The following is a 6000-nucleotide window of genomic DNA, read 5'->3' as shown; positions in this document are numbered from 1 at the left end:
AGGGGGACCCCGGAGCAGCTGCCCAGTCAGGCATTTCGACAGCACCCCTAGGGAAGCTGGGCTGCTCTGAGCTTGCTGTCTCTTTTAAAGTGTCTTGAGAGTGCAGGGATTAAGGAATTAGATCCCTTACACCGTTTTTTGAGCTACCTAGATTGCTAATGCATTGGGAATCCAGAGAAATGTGTTGTCAGTTGGGGAGGCCAGAGGCCTCCACTTCTGGACCTCCTGGAGCAGGCGCAGCAGCTGCTGCTGAAGCTGCTGCTCCTGCCTTCAGGAGGACTGGCCACCCTGATCACTTCAGTTGCCCCACAGATCATTGGGTCACATTGCAGATGCCACTAGAAGAGGTCCTGTGAGGCCAGACATACTGGCTCATCTGCCTAGTGAGTCCTCCTGAACACATTGGTGTAGTGACTATACTGCTGCCACCCTGGACAGCCTGCCAGTAACTGTAACAATGGGCAGGGACAAACAATCTCTGAGTGGTGGATGGCCCTGCAAGGAAGGAGGTTGAGCTTTTAACCCCTACCTAAGGTTGGTTGGGGGAGATTTTGGAAGGGGGAGTTTGAGTGGAGCAGCTATTTTGTGAGCCTGTGACAGGAAGTAATCCACCTGAGTTCACTCTCATTTTCAATATTAGCTGCTGATTTGTGATGTAGGGTTTTATTATACTGAGATAAGTCCTTTCTAATCCCATCTTGGTTAGAATTTTCATCATAAATGGGTGCTGAATCTTATCAAATCTTTCTCTGCATCTACTGATATTGTCATGATTCTATCTCTACTTTTCTTTATATGATGTATTATTGGGAGCCGCGCTACTCATGTCGTCTGACAAAAGTCTGGGCATGGGGCAGATTTCTGAAAAATCAGGAATCTCGTTAGCTGGCTCCAAGATTCTCCTTATTTGTTTATGGCTAGTTTCTACCATTGCTAAAATATGCATTTAAAAGTAATACTGCAAATACTGATCAATCACTGAATAACCAATTTGATGACGAATGGCATTGCATGATACAAATATTACATTTTTTATACGATTAGTGGTTCTCTGCCAAAAGGCAGCAATTCAACATTTGGCTTTACATTAACAAAGTGAAAAAACTTCTAGGAACAAAAGGCTGTAAACACCTATCTATCTGCCAAGTCTTTGATATAGAGATGTGGTCTCTTGAGGCAAGAGCTAATTGAAGAAGGAAATTTTTCTACTTTAAAGTTATAGATAACAGTTGGGTGGCAGAGGTGAGCCATACTCTAAGTATAAGAAAATTCCTGATAAACCAGGAGACGCCATAGTTGACTCCTGCTAAATTCTTCCTGTTTGTTTAGGGCTAATTCCCCTGGATGTGACAATTGGTATGATAGCTGTTAGAGTATGCATTCAAGAATAAGTCAACAGCAGTATTGTGACTGGTTGAGCTAGTAATCACTGCAGCACAAATAATGCACTCAGAAATGGTCAATGTTACAACTACTGATATATCACATATTGACCATTTTTGAGAATCAAAGGCTATAACCATCTCCGCCCCTACCCCTGTTAAAATATTTGTAGTTCTTTAGAACAACAACCAGCAAACTTATGGAAGAGGAAATTGCCCCTTGATCTTAAATACTAGGCTGACTAGATAAGTAGAGGAGTGATAGGTAGAAAACTCTTTTATTAGATTAGGAAACTTCCTCCCTTGATTGAGAGCTGGGGGCTAGGGACGAGCCAATGCAACTTGCCTGGCTGGCATTAACGCCCTCCAGGCCCTTGGTTCCTTAATATCAAATCAATATTAAAACAATATACTATAAATGATGATTTCTATATAAAAGCCTTCTGTTTTTTGCGTTAATTAGTTATATGTTAGTCTAAACATTATAGGTTAGTTAAAAAATAATCTCTTTGTCTCCCTTCCCCCAGGTAACTTCCTGCCCTTTGTTTCCTCCAGCCCATAGTTAATCATTCACCTTGGTAAACTTAGAAATGTTAGTTGCAGACACATAGGCTTTTTGCTAGTAATATAATAACTGTTGGGTTGTTTAAAGTAAATAACTATTTTGAAAACATTTATTTAGCAACTGTGCCTTCTTTAAGACAAAGAATAATATATGTCATAACCTCTGCAGGATGGCAAACAGACCTTTGTCTGCTTTTGAAAAAACATGTGATGATTGTTATCTTCCTACCTTAATGCATATACTTGTGTACTCACGATTTGCTTAGTATAAATAAAGGACTGCTGAGACCCTCAGCAGGATGATGTCAGAACCCTGATCAAGTGTCTGCGTCTCCTCATTTCCCCTTCCCCCTTTCCTCGCGATCTGCCAATGCCTTCCCATCCTTCAGGAACCCCTGACACCCAGACTGCTGCTGCTGGCTCGCAACAATGTATTATACTAATTGTATATCAAACCATCCTTGCAACCCTGGGATAAATCCCACTTGACCATGGTGTATAACCCTGGTGGTAGACTGTTGCATTTGTTTAGTTGATTTTTTTTTAAATTTTTTTAAATTTTATTTTTATATTCCCCATAAAATTGCAACCCCCATATTTTGACCCCAATCCCTCCTTTCCCCACCCTCCACCCCCCATAGTGTGTCTCTGGTTCATAGTTGTTTGTTGATTGTGATTTTTTCTTTCTTATAGTTATTCTTTTTCCTGGTCCCTTATTTAGGTTTTCTAGATTCCTACTATGAGTGAGACCCTCCGGTATTTTTCTTTTTCTTTCTGGCTTTTTTCACTGAGCATGATCCCCTCCAGCTCCATCCATGTTGCTGCAAATTGCATTATCTTTTTTGAATGCTGAGTAATATTCCATGGTGTATATGTATCACATCTTCTTGATACAGTCATCAATTTTTGGGCATTTGTGTTGTTTCCAAAGCTTAGCTATTGTAAATAGTGCTGCTATAAACATAGGGGTGCAGGTGCTCTTTGGAATTGATATTTCTGTGTCCTTTGGGTAAATACCTAGGAGTGGAATTGCTGGATCATATGGGAGCTCTATCTTTAGTGTGTTGAGGAATCTCCACACAGCTTTCCATAGTGGTTGAACCAGTTTTCACTCCCACCAGCAGTGTAGGAGAGTTCCTTTTTTCTCCACATTCTCACCAACATTTGTTGTTGCTAGTTTTTTTTAATATGTGCCATTTTCACTGGTGTGAGATGGTATCTCATTGTAGTTTTGATTTGCATTTCCCTGATTGCAAGTGATGTTGAACATTTTTTCAAATGCCTGTTGGCCATTTGTGTTTCCTCTTTGGAGAAGTTTCTTTTTAGCTCTTCTGCCCATTTTTTGACTGGATTATTTACTTGGTTTTTGTTGAGTCTCATCTGCTCTTTGTAGATTTTTGTAATCAGTCCTTTATTGTTAGTGTTGGGTGCAAACATTTTCTCCCAGTTGGTGGGGTTTCTCTTTGTTTTGGTTACTGTCTGTTTTGCTGTGCAGAAGCTCTTTAATTTGATGTAGTCCCAGCTGTTTATCTTTGCCTTCACTATCACTGCTTTGGGTGATGTGTCTGTAAAGATGACTTTGAGGTGCATGTCATGTAGTGTTTTGCCTATATTTCCTTCTATATATTTTATGGTTTCAGGTCTTATGTCTAGTTCTTTAATCCATTTTGAGTTGGTTTTTGTGCATGGGGTGAGGTAGTAGTCAAGTTTCATTCTTTTGCATGTAGCGACCCGGTTTTCCCAGCACCATTTATTGAACAAACTTTCTTTGCTCCAATGCATATTCTTTGCTCCTTTGTCAAAGATTAGTTGACCATAAATCTGTGGGTTTATTTCTGGGTTTTCTATTCAGTTCCATTTGTCCGTGTGCCTATTCTTGTACCAATACCATGCAATCTTGAAGTTTATGGTTTTGTGTTGTAGTATAGTTTGAAATCTGGGAGTGTGATGCCTCCATTCCCTTCTTTTTTTTTTTCAGGAGGGTTTTGGCTTTTAGGGGTTTTTGGTGGCTCCATATGAATTTCATCAATCTTTTTTTCTATTTCTTTGAAGAATGACGTTGAAATTTTAATTGGAATAGCATTGAATCTGTATATTGCTTTTGGTAGGATGGCCATTTTGCTAATGTTAATTTTTCCGAGTTTGGCTGATATTTTGTTGAAAATTTTTGCATCCATGTTCGTTAGGGATACTGGTCTATAATTTTCTTTTTCTTGGGCTGTTTTTGTCTGGATTCAGTATTATGGTAATGTTGGCATCCTAAAATATACTAGGGAGCATTTCTCTTCTTGTATATTTAAATACAATTTGAGCAAGGTGGGCATAATTCTCCCTAAAAATTTTGGTAAAATTAATTTGTAAAATCATCTGGTCCTTGGCTTTTGTTTTTTAGAAGGGTTTGTTTTTTTTTTTTCTGTTTTAATTTCCATGCTTGTGATCAGTTTGTTCAATTTATGTGTTTCTTCCTGGGTTAGCTTTGGTAAACTATATTCATCTAGAAATTTATCCATCTATTCAAGGTTAATCAAATTTATTGGCATGGAGTTGTTTATAGTAATCTCTGATGATCCTTTGTATTTGGTGATGATTTCTCCTCTTTCATTTGTAATTCTGTTTTGTAAAGTATCGATATTTTTTCTCATCTTTGTTATCAAGCTAGAGCCTTATCTAGAGATATTTTCTCAAAGTACAGCTCTTTGTTTCATTGACTTTTTGTAGTCCTTTTTATCTCAATTTCATTTATTTCTGCCCTTATTTTTTATTATTTTCTTCTTTCTACTAACTTTGGGTCTTGCTTGCTCCTCTTTTTTTTTTTTTTTAAAGATTTATTTACTTACGCATACAAGAACTGGGGAACAGGCCAGATGTGTGGGAGGTGAGAGGATTCATCAGAGACAGAATGAGGAACAGAACAGGCAGACAGACTGAAATACACTGCTGAGGGGAGCAGTGGGCAAGTCAGGAGAGGTCTGTTGCACTATGTGGGTAGCTCTCTGGCCGGCTGAGGATTGAACTCATGCTGCAGAGGCTGCAGATAGCTTTATAAGTTGCATCGTAATCCCTTGAGCCACCAGGGAGTCAGCTTGCTCCTCTTTTTTGAGTTCTTTTAAGTGTGATTCTATATTTGGCATTTTTCTCACTTTTTAATGTGGGCCTGTATTACAGTTATCCTCCCCCTTAAGACTGTTTTTGTTGTGCCCTATAATTCTGGTAAATTATAAAATAATTTTTATTTATTTCAAGATACGTTCTAATTTCACTTTGATTTCCTCTTTTTTTAATAGTATTTATTTATTTATTTATACAAATACTGTGTACAGTCAGAAGCGCAGGAGGGTGAGAGAATTCACCAGAGCCAGAGTGGGGAACAGAACAGGCAGACTAGCGGGCATGGCAGGAGAGGTCTGTTACGCCATGTGGGACCCTTGCTGGTGGCCGGGGATTGAACCAGTGCTGCAGAGGCTGCGGGCAGCTTCACAGCCCAGTGCTCAACCACTGCGCCACCAGGGGAGGCCCTGATTTTCTCTTTTATCCAGTTGCTATTAACCAGCATGTTTTAGTCTCTCAATGTATTACTAGTTTTTCCTATTTTTTTCCTTATAGGTAATTTCTAATTTTATGACATGGGCAGAGAGGGTACAAGGAATAATTTCAATCTTTTTGGTTTTATTGATAATTGACTTGTGTCTCAAGATATGGTATATTCTTGAAAATGTTTCATGTGCAGTTAAAAAATTGTGTATGCAGCAGTTTTAGGGTAGAGTATTCTGTATATCTCTGTTAGGCCTTTCTGGTCTAGGTCTGTTAGGTCTATCTGGTCTTTATTATTTGTTTAGTTGACCTGTCCATTGTTATAAGTGGAGATTGAGGTCCTCTAGTGTTGTGTTGTTGTCAATATCTCTCTTAAGTTCTACAATTGTCTTATTTATCTGTGTTCAGTGCATATATGTATATGTGTGTGTGTGTGTGTGTGTATGAGAGAGAGAGTTATTTCTTCTTGTATTAGTCCCTTAATAATAAATATAATGTCCTTCTCTAGCTGTTAGTACCTTTC

Source organism: Talpa europaea, assembly GCF_964194135.1.
Source record: "Talpa europaea genome assembly, chromosome: 11".
In the NCBI taxonomy this organism is placed as follows: domain Eukaryota; kingdom Metazoa; phylum Chordata; class Mammalia; order Eulipotyphla; family Talpidae; genus Talpa; species Talpa europaea.
Note: the sequence above shows the minus strand (reverse complement) of the source record.